This window comes from Cavia porcellus, unplaced genomic scaffold (assembly GCF_034190915.1).
Source record: "Cavia porcellus strain 051 isolate PalLab524CR breed Dunkin Hartley unplaced genomic scaffold, mCavPor4.1 scaffold_6, whole genome shotgun sequence".
Classification (NCBI taxonomy): domain Eukaryota; kingdom Metazoa; phylum Chordata; class Mammalia; order Rodentia; family Caviidae; genus Cavia; species Cavia porcellus.
Window position 1 is genome coordinate 23,449,883 of NW_026947489.1, and position 16,736 is coordinate 23,466,618.

The 16,736-nt window shown below is 42.2% G+C and overlaps 1 long non-coding RNA gene and 1 other non-coding gene across 2 annotated transcripts; both read left to right on the plus strand.

Annotated features, from left to right (window-relative positions):
• The first annotated feature begins 262 nt into the window (after positions 1-262).
• On the plus strand, positions 263-9,756 carry LOC106028836 (uncharacterized). The gene is made up of 3 exons (XR_001202470.2): positions 263-422; positions 1,484-1,597; positions 5,338-9,756. It is a non-coding gene; the product is annotated as an uncharacterized LOC106028836 (long non-coding RNA).
• Positions 9,757-9,986: 230 nt separating this feature from the next.
• LOC111758502 (small Cajal body-specific RNA 20) lies at positions 9,987-10,111 on the plus strand. Its single transcript, XR_002792687.1, has one exon. It is a non-coding gene; the product is annotated as a small Cajal body-specific RNA 20 (non-coding RNA).
• Positions 10,112-16,736: the final 6,625 nt, after the last annotated feature.

The following is a 16,736-nucleotide window of genomic DNA, read 5'->3' on the forward strand; positions in this document are numbered from 1 at the left end:
ATAGTAAATGCTCACTAGCAATGATGATCTTGTTCCAGTGTGACATGGCTGTTTTCACAGGACTATGACAAAGTGCATTAGAACCTCTTCTATTTGAACCAGGCAGGGAAGGGTGCCTTAGTTTTCTTTTACAGTCAAGAACTTAGAAAGTTTAATTTTAAGCTACAGAAAATAGTCATTATCTCATTTCAAAAATCAGGCAACTGTGTTTCAGAAAAACATCTTAGCCAAAGTCACTTAGGTTGTCTGTCTCTATAGCTGATGCCTCTTCCACCTAAAACTGTTGAAGATCTCATAGAGTAAAAGCCCTGCAGGTCCCCGATAAGGGGTGGACTTGGAGGAGGAGGAGGAGGTGCGGGTCAGCACTCAACAGTGTCCCAGGCAATATGCTGACATTTGAGCAGAGATGTGCATTTCTCCAGGTGAGTCTAATCACAGCTCATATTCCAAGAATAATCTGGATAATATGACACAGGGGCTCCCTTAGGAGGGACAGGCCTAGGACAGAGCTCTGTGAGTTGGCCTGCAGGGAAGCAGAGTAGCATTTGGAGTCTTTCTCTGAACAGTATTCAACGGAACAAAGGCCAGGCTCCATCATCCACACCCAAGCACCCAGTCTCCCCTGGCAATCCACTCATCATGTGCATAGGTGTGTCTGCTTTGTGGATAAGCCCGTTGGAGAACCCGGCCCTTAGTACATTTCTGCTGGTTAATTTCTCTTTGCTCTGATTTCTCCATCTCTCTTCAGTCTCCCTACACTTATGTTATCCAGTTGGAATTACATTTTCCTGCAACCCATTAGGTTTCATATACTATTTTATATAATCCATATGTTACATCGTAACTATCTTCAGGCTGAGGTTACAATTAGATCTTAAGATTAGTATTACACATTTTTAAAAATTCTCCTCACTTCTCCAACACTAAGCCTAGAAATATAACAGATATTAATAAATGCCTGTGGATGGGCTGGGGATTTAGCTCAGCAGCATAAGCACCTGCCTTGCAAGCAGGCAGTTGTGAGTTTGATCCCCGATACCAATAAAAAGGAAAAAGACCAGAAAAAAAAAAATGCTTGTGGAGTGCAAGATAGGTAAGCTCAAATCTTAAGTCTCTTTAGGGGTTTTCCCTCGAGTTCTATCTGAAAAGAAATAAAATGTTAAACAATAATCCAACTTTGTGTTTAATTTACAAAATGAGAAAGTAAACGGCTAAAGGGAAAAAAGTCATTTTAGCTGCAGAGGAATGAAGTGCTTGCAGCTCATTTCTAGCCAGTGGGTTTAGTCATAGGGAGGTTGTTAAATACCTTTCCGGGAAGCTTAAGTGGCACATGTGTTACTGGAGGGAACATATGGAACCCACCCTCGGGTGCAAAGGGGGTGCCTATGACTAGCTCTGCTTCTGTTCCCAATCCTTTTTGAGGATTCACCTTCATTTTGACTCACTTTCTTAAATGTTTACCTTCATATTTGCCAACTGTTAGAATTGCTGCTTCAACTGTTCTGACCATCTGCTCAAAAGGAACTTTTAGATTGTGTCACAATTTTTGAAACTTCAAGTAATCCAGATGGGGAATTGGAGAAGACCTTATCAATCGGTAAGTCTAAATTCTTTATTCATAGGCTCACAAATGTTTCCCTTATGCTTTATGTGTCTCAGCCCTTGTGCTGAGAGTTGGAGATGCAGAGATAAACATCACACGTGGTCCCCAGACTCTTGGCTCTTTATTGTAAGGGGTGGGGGAGACAGGCAGCAAAACTGGTCCATGAAAGTAATGTGGATGCCTATCTGGTAAGCAGGTGTCCAGGAAATAAGTATGCTATGCAAAGGAGGTGAGATAACTCTTTAAATAAATATGGTTGGTTAGTGACTCCTGAGGATGGGAGGAAGTAGAAAAAGATTAGTCCAATAGGAAATTAGAGAGGAAGGGGCTGGGGATTTAGCTCAGCAGCATAAGCACCTGCCTTGCAAGTGTGTGGTCGTGAGTTTGATCCCCAGGACTGAGAAAAAGAAAAAGACAAAAAAAAAAAAGAAAAAAGAAAAGAAATTAGAGAGGAAGGCAAGGATCAGATGATCAAACATGAACTGAGCATCAGTTATATATTAGGTTTCTAGGCTCTCTTCTAATTGCTAAAGTGAAAGACCAGCCTTGTCCTTAAGGAGTTTATAATTTAAGTGGGTATAAACAAAGCACAATTCATCGTGATAAAAGTGTGACCAAGTATGTGAGTGATATAAAAGAATAAATAATTAGCTCTACCTGGATGTGGGGACAAATGAGGGCTGAATCATGGAAGGCCATCTGAATATTGTATAATCGGATAAAGTTTGCTAGGTAGACCAGAGTGGGGCAGTCACTGCAAACAGAAGGAACAGCACGTGTACAGTGCAGCATCAAGTCTTCCAGGAAACTTACACACAGTCTGATATGAGTGTGTATTCAGTTCATTTAGGAAGAGTGACGAGATGAGACTGAACGGAGTAATGGTTCCTCATGCATGCTAGGCATGTGCTCTACAACCAAGTTAGACTCAACCCTATAGTTATGTGCGTGCCTTGTGTCTGTGTGTGCGTGTGTGTGTGTGTGTGTGTGTGTGTGTGTGTGTGTGTATTACTAGGGATTAAACTCAGGGCCTTCACAGTGAGTTACATTCCCAATCCTCCTTTATATTTTGAGACAGAGTCTTCCTAAGTCACCCAGGCTGGGCTTTAACTTGAACCTTCCTGCCTCAGCTTTCCAGAATGCTGGGATTATAGACATGTGCCACCACACCTAATAGCTAAATATTGATGGGCTCTGCACTCTGTACAAAGGAGCTTAGACGATATCCTAGAAATTACTGAAAGGATGGATCAAGGCATAGATGTAATCAAGTTTGTGTTTTAGAAAGAACCTACTCCGAGATGGCTGGTAGGTGCATGTGAAGTGGTTATGTTATAATAATTCTTTTTTGTTTGTTTGTTTTTTGTCTTTTTCATTTTTATCAGTACCGGGGATCGAACTCACGACCGCCTGCTTGCAAGGCAGGTGCTTACGCCGCTGAGCTAAATCCCCAGCCCGTTATAGTAATTCTTTTCTGTGTGCTTCATAACAATAACTCTACTAGCAGGGCGGAAAGGGGTTCAGAGGGAGCAAAGCTTCTGAATTCAGAGACCTGAGAGAGGCTCTCACTATGTACCCTGTGAGGAGTGAGGGGGCCAGAACTGAGAGGAGGAGGGAAGAGGAGTTGAGAAATGGAAGCTCCGACCAGGCGTGAAGACACAGGACCTGCACCGAGCCTGGAGCTGTGGGGTGAGAGAGGAGGGCTCTATCCAGTGTGTCTGCCAGATTTCTGGCATGGGGGACAGAAGGAGGCATTCCTAAAAGTGGAAAAAGGCTCAGGAAGAAAGATGACAGTACATGTAGACATGTACTGCAGATAGATGCCTGTTGGACGGCTACAGGGAAATTTCCAGTAAGTGGAATTGTTGGGTCTAGAATCAGATGTGACAAATGGCTGGAGATACCACTGTTGAGTCATCAGCACAGAGATGGACACTAAAGCCGTACAGGACTGCATAAGCAGCACAAGGATGGTATGGTCAGGGTCATGGGGACACCAGCAGTAGAGGGCAAGCACGGGAATGAAGTCAGTCAAGGCCCTACAGATGGAAGTCTACTGTGTGTGTGTGTGTGTTTGATTTTCTGTATATTAATGTTCTGACATCTTAAAAATGTTTTTCTGATTTGGAAGAGACCAAGGGTACCTCCCTCCTAGAAAACAAAGAGAGCAGCCTAGAGTGTATCTGTGATATGCAATTAAACACCTGGAACCATACCTTCTCTACCTGGCACCTACACCCCAAGAGACAACAGTTGTCTGTCACCACAGGGCCGAGTCTTAGGGAACTCGAACTGTCCCTACAGCATAGAGCCTCTGAAACTACTTAACAGCCAATCTTAAAGTGTCCTCCCTTGCTACCTCACCTCTCCCCAGGAAACCCCAACAAATGCCCTGGCCTGATGCTTTCCCCATGCTCTTGTTCCGGTCTTCCACCTCCTGACCATCCAGTATCTCTCCATGTGGTCCTTCAGCTGGTCCTGTGACTAACACCTGTGAGGATAGTACACTTTGCTCTCCTGAGCCTCTCCTGGGCCTTTTCTTGTGGCCACACGGGACTGGCCATCACCCGAAAGAATGAGATCATATCACAGTAGAGAACAATTATAGTCGATCCACCCGACCCAGAGGATCATGAGAAACAGAAACAAAGTGAGAATAAATAGGAAATTGAAGACAGTTTTGAATTTGGCCCTGGGTAAACTTTTCCCTAGAGACCATTTGCCAGAGTGGATTCAGAGCACAAAACCTCCGCGGCAGAGGACGGGACAGGGAAGCAGTGCGAACACCCACCGGTGTGGAGTGCTGTTCCTAAGAGCGTGCAGGACTTGGAGTAGGGAACCCAGTTTGTTCTGAGACTGAAGAAACCTGAGGAAGTCTTGGGGTGGAGCCAGTGAGTGCAGAGAGACAGCTGAAATCAGAGAAGAGAGAGGGAATAACCACGGGCCAACTTGTAGGAAGATGGGGGGGGGGGTATGCACTGACCAAACATAGGCAGCAGCAAGAGGCAGGAAGACAAAAGGTAAAATAGCCCACAGAGGTAAAACTGTAGGTATGGGAGTAGGAAGTCAAGGGACTCCATCCCAAAGCCTCAATTCTATCTGTAAAAAAAAAAAAAAAAAAAAAAAAAAAGCAAAATGAGAAATGTAGGGTCCAGCAAGGTCATGATTTAGCTAATAGTTCATAAGGAGTGTTCTGGTTTGTGTCTAGATGCCTCCCCAAGCCCCAATCCGTCATAGACCTTTTTTCAGAGGTGGTTGACTATAGAGTGTGTAATGCTAGTACTAAGGGTGCTGGGGTTAAAGGTGGGTGGTTGATGGATCAGTCCACTGATTCCCTAATCCCAGCAGTCTGGATAAAATAAAAGGGGCAGAAATAGGCTTGTCTCCACCACTTGTTGCCTTTGCTGTCTTCCGCTGCCATGAAATATTGCCCCTCTGGGGCTGGGGATTTAGCTCAGTGGCATAAACGCCTGCCTTGCAAGCAGGCAGTCCTGAGTTCGATCCCTGGTACTGATAAAAAGGAAAAAGCCAAAAAAAAAAAAAAAAGAAATATTGCCCCTCTGCCATCTGCCACTCTTGGAGCCAGCTGATTATGGACTGAAACCTCTACAAACTGTGAGCTAAATAAGCCTTTCCCCTTTCACTTCAGGTGTTGGATGTTTTGTCCTAGTAACAAGAATAGTAACTAAGACAAGGAGTAAGATTTTAACTCACATTTCTTCACTTCTTGCCAGGTGCTCTTTCAATTCCCTAGATACACTCACTTACACTGAAGATACTTGCATCCTGCTCTTGAATGATTTAAGAAGGGGATTTTGTACCTTCTTTTTAAAAAATGATTATGCAAGGCTGGCTTCACACAAGGGCTAAACAAACCACTTGTCATCAAAAGCAGTAAGTTCACCAGACTCTTGGATGGAGACCCAGAACATTTGTCCCTTTCAGTAGGGAAGACAGCAGATGTTCACCCTCAGATAAGGACCCTGCTTTGCTCACGCCATCTTTGAGTGGTTGGAAACTGCTTCTAACACTCAAACTGTGATGAATACTTCACTGAAAAAGATTCTGGAAAATTATGTAGATGACAGAATATGTTGGGCTGTGGATGAAGTGGCAGACACAAGCTTCTAACAAGTCTCTCAAGCTCTCTGCACATTTTCTAGGTCCCTTCTAACCTTGATATACATATTGTATAAAGAGGTGGTGGACAGGATCAAGACAATGAATTAGATGCCAAGAACTAGCCAGCGGGCATACAGAGAGATCAGCCACAAAAACAAGTGATGGAATGTTGGGTTTGGATGAGCTTGTTCAATGAAACAGGAACAGTCCGACATCATGCATCTCAAGATCAAGTCACTTCCACTTAGAACGCAGTTTGTACCAACTACATATAACAACAAACAGGAAAAAAGGAGAGGAAACATCTTCATATTATAATCACAGATATAAGACTTGGAAAATACCTTAGCCCAACCCATTAAACTCAATTCACAGCTTTTTCACCTCCAAGATATTTTATCTTTCCTTCCTCTGTGAGTTTTGAAACAATTATACCAACTGGATTCTGTAGTGAATAGTAATACTCGCATGGCAAACAACTTTGCAACTAGTTCGTTTCTTGCTCTTTCCTGTAAAAAGTGACCCTACACAAAAGAGTCCTTTTTAATTTAATTTTGTGTGCACAGTGTTGGAGATTGATTCCAGGTCTTTTCATTAAGCTACAATTCCAGCTCTTTTTCTAAAATTTTTCAATTTTCAGACAGCTGGGTTAGTAAACACACAGGCTGGGGTTGAACTTGCAAAACTTCTGCCTCAGTCTCCCAGACAGCTGAGACTACAGCATGTGCCACCATGCTCAGTTTATTGTGGAAGAGTGACACGGGGGTGAGCTGGATTAGAATTTTGTAATCTCTGATCAAAATAATCCCATGTAATTAAAGGCACACGAGTATAGATGAAAAGCTAAAACAATGCCTCATAAAATCGGAAATGTTTCTTAAAAAGTAAATATTTCTGTAACTTACAGTAATACCTCTAGTTGTCAGCTTGCACATCTCTCAGCATCTTTTCTGCAGAGCCTAAAGCACTTTATGTATGCAACAGTTCTCACCATAACTTTGGAAAGCAGAGGAGGCAGCACAGATAATTATTCTCCTTTTGCTGAAGATACAATCACATCAGGGAAAGATGATAGAAGATTTGCCCAGATCAGAAAAAGTGAGTGGGAAGCTGTCATTTAACAATTCTTTTAGGAATTTATTTATTGAGTTTTATCTGTGTGGTTGGCCCGGGGGAGCATGGGCAGTATGCTGGTGCAGAAGAAGTGGGAAAGGGGGAGATGGTCCGAGTAACACAGTACCAGAACAGAAGAATGAAAAAGTCTGTAATTTCCACTCGAGCTATTGGCACAGAAGCTCTATTCAGCTGCTGGACACAATCTAGGAATACAACTTGGCCTCATCTGACTTGTCGTAGAAGTGAGAAACAGAGATTTCTTTACTCACTTATGAAAAGAATAGATGTTTTAAAAACCCAATAGGAGGGAAGAGTTTGAGAGATGTCTTCTTAAAAAGAAAAGAGCTGCTTTGAAAAATACATACAACAAAAGAAAAAAGAAAAATACACACAGTTCCTGGAGATGTTCTCCAAAATTTCAGCCCATTATTTTCTGTCTATCACCCTGGCTAATCATTCTTCAGAGCACAAACATATACTTGGTGGGCACCACCAAGCCACAGGGGTTTTGGTCATATACATCTTTCAAAAGCATATTTCTCCCACTACAAGGGAATTTTCATGAGGACAGGGCTTTTATCCTTGCTCCCTTTTTCAAGGCCTAGAACAGAACTTCGGATTTAATAGATTCTCAAAAATATTTAAGTAGCCTGGCATGGTCACACATTAGCAGGCTGAGGCAGGAGGATCTTGAATTTGAGTCTAGCCTGGACTCTCAGTGACTGAGACACCTTTCCGTTCGCTGAGTGGACCACGGCCTTCTTGGTTGATGCATCTGCATCTGTGACTGCTGCTCGGATCATCAGCCCTGTGCGGCTGCTGTGGCCCCAGCCAGGCGGAAGCTAAGGAGCTGGGGGAGTCAGCCAAGGATATGGATTTGAGTTATTCAGGGAAGTTTGTTTTAAAAATTGAAAATAATAAAAGACCTGGGAATGGAGCTCAATGCAAAAGCCCTGGGTTCAATCTTCAGTAGCACAAAAGAGGAAAAAAAAGGGGAAGGAGGAAGGAAAGGAAGAAAGAATGGAGGTAAGGAGGGAAAAAAAGATGCCAGTGAAGAAGTTCCAGTTCTGTTCAGTTTCATGACCTTTGAAAAGTCATTCCATTTCCTGGAGTCTGTTAAAAAAGTATTCAACCAGATAAGCCCTTTCAATCCTTTAATACACTATTTTATATATACAGTGAACTATAAGCATAAGCCAGTGTGTAATGAGTGAAACTAGAGTGTGGTTTATGTTTCTTGGCTGTCTAGAATCTTCTTTCTCACAAATGAAGATGACTTAGTTGGTTGCTTTCAAGTGGTTAGACAAAAAGACCAAACTCCTCATCCTTGCCTGACTCCTGCAACTGCTTGGCTTCCTCCGCGGCTGTGGCCACCACAGCAGCAGGGGTGGTGAAAGAAGCAGCAGTCACAAACACAGGTGCATCGGCCGTGAAGGCCATGGTCCACTCAGCAGGCGGGAAGGTGTCTCGGTTGCTGAGATAAATCCAGGACCTGTGCGTGCCCACTATGACAGAAGAGGGACCAACACAGCACTGAGGTTCACATCTGCAGACAAGCACTGGTGACCCTGAGAGACATGCCAGCAAGAGGCAAGCTCGCAGTTCTTCTGGGGTGTCAGGAACTCCAGGGTTATGCTGCTGCTGCTGCTGAAACCCTGCTGGATGAGGAGCCAAGCAGACGTCAGCATGTGGCTGCAATAGCTTCCACCTTGTCTCAGTCTTTATCTGCTACATGGCACACAGGATTTCCATGGCAACCCTGGAGAGTCTAGAGGTGACATCTAAAGCCAGGAAGAAAGGAAACTTTGCAGGCCAAGACCAGTGTTCTGGGCTGGAGTAATGACTTCACGTGAGGCAATGGCACCAGCACAGCTAGTAGCTGGCATCCTACCGACAGCAGCATGTCCCTGATCTCAGTGAGACTTCTCGAGGAACTTAAAGCCCGCATTCCACCTGATATGAGGCAACATTTTCTCAAGAGCTGAGCTGTTTCCTGGATGACCTTGAGTGGTCTTGTACATCCTGGTGCTCTTGTCCATCAGCACCACGGCTGTCCCTCATGGCCCACATGGATCTGCTGCAGCTGTGTGGGACCTACATCGAAGTATTTTGGATAATTCTCTGAATGTTTGGTGACCATAAGTAATTGGATTTTGAGGTTGTACTGTCTTCCCTGGATGCCATGGTGGTGAATCAGAAATTGCACAGAGGATTTAAAGGCTATGTCATGCTCACTGGGATACCTGATGGGGGAAGAGTGCCAAGTACCCCATTTCTCTGTAGAGAACTTGGTACCCTGAGTCCTGCCTCTCCAGGGAGGATACCAGATGCTCATACAACCTTCCAATTAAACTAGGGACTGGCCGTATGACTCGGATTCTGCCTATGAGACGTATTTCTTTTCTAGATTTCTTTTCTAGAGATGATCAGTGTGAGGAGACAGGTAGTTTGTGAAATTTACTTTTTGGCAGGTAGGCTGCAGGGACAGAGCACCTGCCCTCCACGCCAGGGAAGAGTATGCGCTGAGGGGCCGTAGCTGTGGAGACCCTGATAGTACGATTTGGAGTTGGGGCTACACAGCCTCTAAACCACTTGTTTCCTCAAGACTGAGTTACCACATAACCTTTAATAAATCACCTTCTATTTACACTACTCTAGATTGGACTCTGATGTTTGCACTAAGAACACTGATTGACAAAAGGAGACACCAACAGAAGGTTGGCAGCACACAGAGAAGAATGCTGACTTTACTTGGGAGAAATCAGGAGAGATGGGTTGAGAGGGAACTTTTGATTGTAAGATGTCAGCACATGAAAATGGGTTTTACTCTGTTCTCTTTTGTTTGATTCTCTTATGTCTGATGGTATGTGCAGCTATTTTGAAGATAACAAGAGGTATTATAATTGCCATTATTGATTTCCTATTATCTTGTTTTGAAGTTCTGTATCGCTCTCATTGTTTTGTTTTGATTAGCTTTATTCTAGTTTCATTTTGTTTGGTTTTATTTTCTTTAAAAAAAAAAGGGATGGGATAAAGGGCATTCAGGTCAAAAGGGTAACAAGAGCAAGAGGACTTGGGGACACATCATAAGCAAATGCAGGGAATAACAGGTTATTTGATGTGGTTTAAGATCTTTTGGAATACAGACCTCTAGCCCCGTGGACTTCTGAGGATCCCATTGCTCCTCAGCCGGGGCTGGAGGCCAGATCGGCCCTGGAGAAGCACCATCAGCCTGCCTCCAGTGGGCAGCCTTGTTTTCCTGTGGTGGCTGGGAATTGGGCTGCAGCAGGCGCATTGTGCCCCGAGCTGGACCAGGCCTCACTGGGCCCTGCTTCTGGCCTAGTCTGCCCCCGAGCAGGCTCCGCCACAGGGGCATGAGTGCTCATGGGCTGTGAGGCGGGTGCCGGGTTGCACATCCTGCCCACCTAGCACACAGGCGTCCCTGGCCCCAGAGCACCCCACAGGAAGAAGGTGACCAGAGAGGGGACTGTCGTGGAAGGGAAGAAGAAACAATAGACAGAAGGGGCATCTGCAACCACCCACCTCAGAAGGAAGGTCACCCCCCAACACACACACACACACCGGGATTTAGGGCCACCCCGTGGGCAGTGGGCTGGTCATCGCAGCCTTGGCTTGACACAGAGTCCTGCGAGTGGGTGCTGGGGAAGAAGGTGCACCGGCGGCTGCAGGGCAAGGAAGTCAGGCCTGGCACCGAGTACTCGGGCCGCAAGGGCACCCCTGCTTCCAAGCCCCGCACCTGCCTCTGCCACCTTTTGTGGATTGACTGACAACACGGCATTTTAGAAGAGTTCTGCAGTGTGAAGTATATTTTTTCTAAAAGTTTCCAAGAGTTTGTTATTTTACTCTAAAATCAAAACCTCCTCCTCCCCCCCTCCCCCACAAAAGAAGCTTTTTTGGAATAGGGAATGAAAGGAGACAGTTTAATGAAGGGAGCACAAGACTTTGACATCACAGATTTGATTCAAATCAAAGCTGTGACCTTGGATAAATTATATGCTTTCTTGACTTTGTTTTATTGTTTGTAAAGCGTTACTGTACATCTTTTGCCTCGCTGCATCCTTGAAAGCAAAACAGGTCACCAGCAGCTCTACTGCAGCTACCTGTGAAAAGCTGATCAGGTTTCCCTGTTAGCACCTTGGCTCAAACCGACAGTCTCATCCCGAAGAACGCCCTTAATGTGTGCCATCAGCACTTCTGTCTGTGTATGAAGGATGTAGAATTTACCAAAATAGACTGAGTGATTTTCACTGGATTGTTCAAAACGTCTACCCAATGAAAAAAACCATGTTAGTTCTTTGTACATAAAATAAAAAAACTTCAAAATCTTAGAAAGTGGTCATTGCCGAAAATCACGCGGTCTCTGAGTAGGGCTCTTTGGAGCTAGGACTCCCTAGGATCCTGTGCTGGTCTGTTTTGCCTCTAGATCAATGGATCCAGCTAAGGCTTAAAATTATGGTAATTGCGCCCTGCGGGTGGGAATGTAAAACGGTTCAGCTGCTCCAGAAACGTCACTATGGCAGTCCCTCAAAAACTTAATAATGGGTTTCCCATGTGATTGGGCAATTCCATTTTTAGGTATAGTCCCCAGAGAATTAAAAGCAGGGACATGTGCATCTAGGTTCACAGAATTTATAATGGTCAAGAGAGAAAGCAAGGCAAGTGCCTATCAGTGGGTGAGCGAGTAAACAAACTGGGGAGTAAGAAAATCATGGAATATTATTCAGTCTTAAAAACAAGGAATTCTGACATACGCTGCAAAGTGAATGAATCGTGAAGAAATTATGTTAAATGAAATAAGCCAGTCACGAAAAGAAAAACAATGTTTGACTCCACTTACTCCATGTACCTAGAATAGCAAATTTATAGAGACAGAAAGCAGAATGGTGGTTGCTAAGGGCTGGGGTGGAGGATGGGGAGTTATTGCTCAATTTGGGAAGATAAAAAGTTCTAAAGCTGTACAGTGGTGACAGGTGCACAATGTGGAAGCACTTAATGTCACTGTGCTGTACAGTTAAATGATAAATTTTGTGATGTCTGTTTTATTACAATTTTTAAAAATAGGTCTTCTAGGGCTGGGCATTTAGCTCAGTGGCACAGCGCTTGCCTGGTAAGCACAAGGTCAGATGTTCGATCCCTGGTACATCCCCCAACCAAAATAGGCCTTCTTAAGTCAGAATGTCTACGACTGCTAGAAAAAGACCCAAAATGAAAAGGTCTAGCATTTTCATATTTCCTATTGTTTTTTGAGTTATCTATTTTTTAAAACCTTATTTTTTTTAACTAAAAAAAGTTACAAGAACTTGAATTGGTTGTGTTGCTTGCAGTTGACACAAGATGAAGGAGGGAAGGGACAAAAAGGGAAACATAACATGACTGCCCAGCTCACCTCGCAGAAAGAATGGAAATAGAGTATGGACTCACAGAAGAACATTACTTGTGTTTTTGTGCAAAACACGATGATCGCTCTCATAAATAAAGAGAAAAGGAAACTAGTGAAGATTGAAATTTCATCATACATTATGATTGTTTATTCATGTCACATGGAATTTAGCAGAGGCAAAGAAGGAATTTCTGATTTTCTGATAAAAGACATGAGGGAGGTGATGGAGCTTCTAAAATCATGATGGAGCTGTGCAAAAATCATGGTATTTCAATTGGTTGGTTTGTACCCAATGTAAATGAAGTTGACATTTTTCATGTGGGCATCAGACAGGGTATCTTCCAATTTGCTGGCAGTTTTGTTGGAAATATCACCATGTTCAAATAGCTACATCTGATTATTATAGAGGCTCCTTACCATATACCTCTTGCTAAGAATTTATTGAGCCTATTGTAACTTAACAGTACATCACGGAGTCTTATTTGTGAGAATGCTTTACTTTGTAGAGACTCTTTATAGCTTTAAGCAGTAAACAAAGGAGTGTTCTTCTTTAGGTGTGTGATATGCAGAAATTTCAGAATGAGATGTTGAGAATTGGAATTCATATTCCTGAAAAAAAGAACTATAGAAAAATGCTTATTGGGCTGGGGGTTTAGCTCAGCGGCATAAGCACCTGCCTTGCAAGCAGGCGGTCGTGAGTTCGATCCCCAGTACCGATAAAAAGGAAAAAGACAAAAAAAAGAAAAAAAGAAAAATGCTTATTAAGAGCTTGTGTAGCACTGAGGCTGTGATGTATACAAAGTTACACTGAGAAACTCAGCCAGAAGGCCAGCCTGCACTATAGAGAGAGATCCTGTCTCAAAACAGTGTAGTTACGGAGAAGAGCTAGACCATAAGGCACACGCTAACCAATGGGAAACAAGGTGCTGTCAGTGTTGTGGTTCTTGTAGAACACATTTAGCTGGTTTCACAGTATGATCGTGAGAAGGAAACTGGGAGTATATGGAATGTAGAGGTAATATATTACCTGAGGTCGGGATCTCCAAAACACAAACAAAAACTCATACGTTATTCAATTTTAGCAATGTAGTAAGGACTGACTGCTTTTTGAAAGTCATCATCTAAATTATCCAGTCACCTGGAGCTCCAAGTAAAGATCTACTAAGGCAAGACAACAAGTTTAGAAGAGGTATTTCAAGGATACTACAGTTAGGATTCCAAATTTAAAAAGGAAAATGAAAAGATTATGTATCAACAACCCAATTCTGGAAGTTCCATGCAAGGTCTAAAAAGTTTTGCTGTTTTAAGGAAAGTTCAGTATTATCCAGAAGCACCCTGTAACATCCTGTCATGAACTTGAGAATGTTTCTGCAAATACCCTTAGTGTTTTATTTTTTTAACAGTATGCACATTATCTGACAGGTAAGCTTTGGGGTTTTGGAAGTGACTTACAGATTGAGGATGGTAAATCTGAAAAACTGGAAGATATTCTTATTTTTACAACTGGTTGCAGTTCTATTCCACCTGCTAGATTTACTCAACTGATGTCTTCAATTGAGTGCCATATATAGATTTTCTTTGTTGGGAATAAGTGTGATAATTGTTTGGTTCTTTCAGTCATAAAAATATATAAAGAGCTTCAAGAAAATAAGGACTTCACCATAAGAAGCACTCTAAAAACTCGAAAAGGAAACAGTTATCACTTCTTGGATATTAAAGTGTTTCTTTGAACGAAATTTCTTTAAAATCTGCTAGTGATAACTTCTTTTTTGTTTCAGAAATCTATTGGGACCTTTAGACAAATTTGCCAGTATTTTAGCTCAGTAAATTTAAAAATATTTGTATGTTTGCAATGTTTGTATTCCTTGTGGAATTAGTACACGTGTATAACTCATTTTAATTATTTTTTATTTCTTTTCTCTACCTTGTCTCCATCTCTTGATCTATTCCCACTTGAGAAAGATCTATCTCCTTACTTCCTATTTTATTTAGTTTTCTATTTATACTTTGGGTTTCCCATATGAGACACCACACAACAGTTAAACTTGTGTGTCTGATTTATTCACTTTACATCATGATCTCAATGTGCATCCATTTTCTGACAAATGACTTACCTTTCTTTGCAGTAGAGAAGTACTCCATTGTGTGTAAATACCACATTTTCTCACCCATTCATCTGTTGGATAAAATAGCAGCTTTCAAGATTTAGGTATTATGAGTTGTACTGCTACAAACACGGGCATGAATGTATCAGTGAAATACGATGGCTTTAAATCTTTGGGGAAGACACCTAAGAGGGGAAGAGCTGACTCAAATGGGATTTCCAGCTTTGGTTTTTTGAGGGATCTCCAGATCGACTTCCTTAATGGTTGTGCTAGTTTACAATCCCACTAACAGTGTGGAAGGATTCCTTTTCCCCCCACAGTCTCACCAGCTTTCGTTATTTTATTTCTTCATGGTGACTATTCTTTGGGGGTCAGATGGAATCTCAGTGTTGTTTTAATTCACATTTCTCGAATGGCCAGTGCTGTTGAGCCGTTCTTGTCTTTATTGGCCATCTGTACTTCTTATGTGAAACGTCTATTCTTTTCACTTGTCCTTTTTTTTTTTTTTTTTTTTTGCTGGGTCTCTTATTCTTAGATACCTAATTTTTGTGAGTTTTTAAAAATATATTCTAGATATTAGTTCTCTGAGGAATAGGTGGCAAAATTTTTCCTATTCCGTAGGTTGTCTTTTCTCTGTTGGTTGTTGTTTCTGCTGTGCTTTTTAATTTGATGAGATCCCACGTGTGGATTCTCAATACTATTTCCTATGCAATGGAGATTCTGTTCCCAAAGTCCTTGTCTATGCTTATAATTTGCCCAACATCACTTATTAAAGAGGCCGTCTTTTCTGTATATGTTTTTGGCCTCTTTGTCAAAGATGAAATACAGTAGTTAGTTGACAGCGCTTATTCTATTCCATGGATTCTCCTATCTGTTTTTGTGCCAGTACCATGCTGTTTTTATCACAGTATCTTTGTAATATAACTCCAAGTCTAGGATTGTGATGCCTCTTGCTTTGTTCTCATTATTCAGGATTGCTTTTGTTATTCTAAGTTACTCCTGGGTGTTGGGAACCTTTGAAGCTGGAAATAGAACACATGTGCAGGGCTGTGGCATGGCCAGGGCATGGCCAACCTGAGAACAAAGAAATGCCCCAAAGGGCAAGATAAGGCCACAGCTAAGGAAACCTGGCTCCAATCCCAATTAACAAGATAGACTGTAGCTGCAGGAATTTCACTCCAGTAGTGAAAAGTCAACCTGGAGTCTTTCTAAGATGCTTTTCCTAAATTAACATAAGAGAGTTCTCCTAAATTAACAAAATCTGACACTTGGAAAAGTCCTTGAACCACTCCCAAGATCCTGTTCAGTTTCCTGCATTTTCCACTCTAACCCTTTCCTTGTTTGAAAACTAAATAAATACGGGCTGCCCAGAGATATTCCTTGTCTTAACCCCCATAGTCTCGAACTCTGTGAGGTTTTGATCCTCCCAGAGCCCTAAAATTACACCACTTGGGGCTGGAGATTTAGCTCAGCGGCATAAGCACCTGCCTTATACGCAGGCGGTCGTGAGTTTGATCCTCAGTACTGATTTAAAAAAAAAAATCACACCACTTGTTTCATTTATTTAAGTCTTCATCATACACTCATTTGGGAGACGAAGGATCTTGGCCAGGTCCCTGATACCTGGGTCTATATGAATTTTAGGATTGTTTTCTCCAGTTCTGTGAAGAATATTGCTGGTATCTTGACTGGTGCACTGTTTGTATATAAATTTTAACACACATTGGCCCAATACAATTTAGGATACAAACATAAAAGAAATGTCTTGATTGCTTAGAAAAATTCTTTTTTTTTTTTTTTCAGACAAGGTTTTATTATGCAGTTCAGGCTGGCCTTAAATTCACTTTGTAGCTCAGGCTAGCCCCAAACTTGCAGTGATCCTCCTGCATCAGCCTCCTGAGTGCTTGCATTACAGGTGTGGCCATGACACCCAGCCCCCCCCCCCCAAATTGTTACTGTATTTTAGTAAAAAATAGTGATATTTTTCTAGTTTCTTAACACACAAGCTTTAGAAACCTCCATGTAAATACTTTTTTTGGTACCAGGGATTGAACTCACAACCTTGCGCTTACCAGGCAGGCGCTTATGCCACTGAGCTAAATCCCGGCTCCATGTAGATACTTTTACAATGACTGTACAGTCCTCACATTACTATATGTGAAATATAAAAACTCATTTAGTCACTATTTTTATAAGCTAGGACTACCTATAGTATGCCTAGTTTTATGCAATCTTCAAATTATTCCTCATTTTATTTTAAAGAATAAAAAAGCTAATAGATTAAACCCTATTATATAAATCAAAAGTATATCCTAAGTATTTATTGTATGTTTTTCTAGGATGGCACTAAATTAGTTTTCAAAATGTTTTTGTGGGCTGGGGGTTTAGC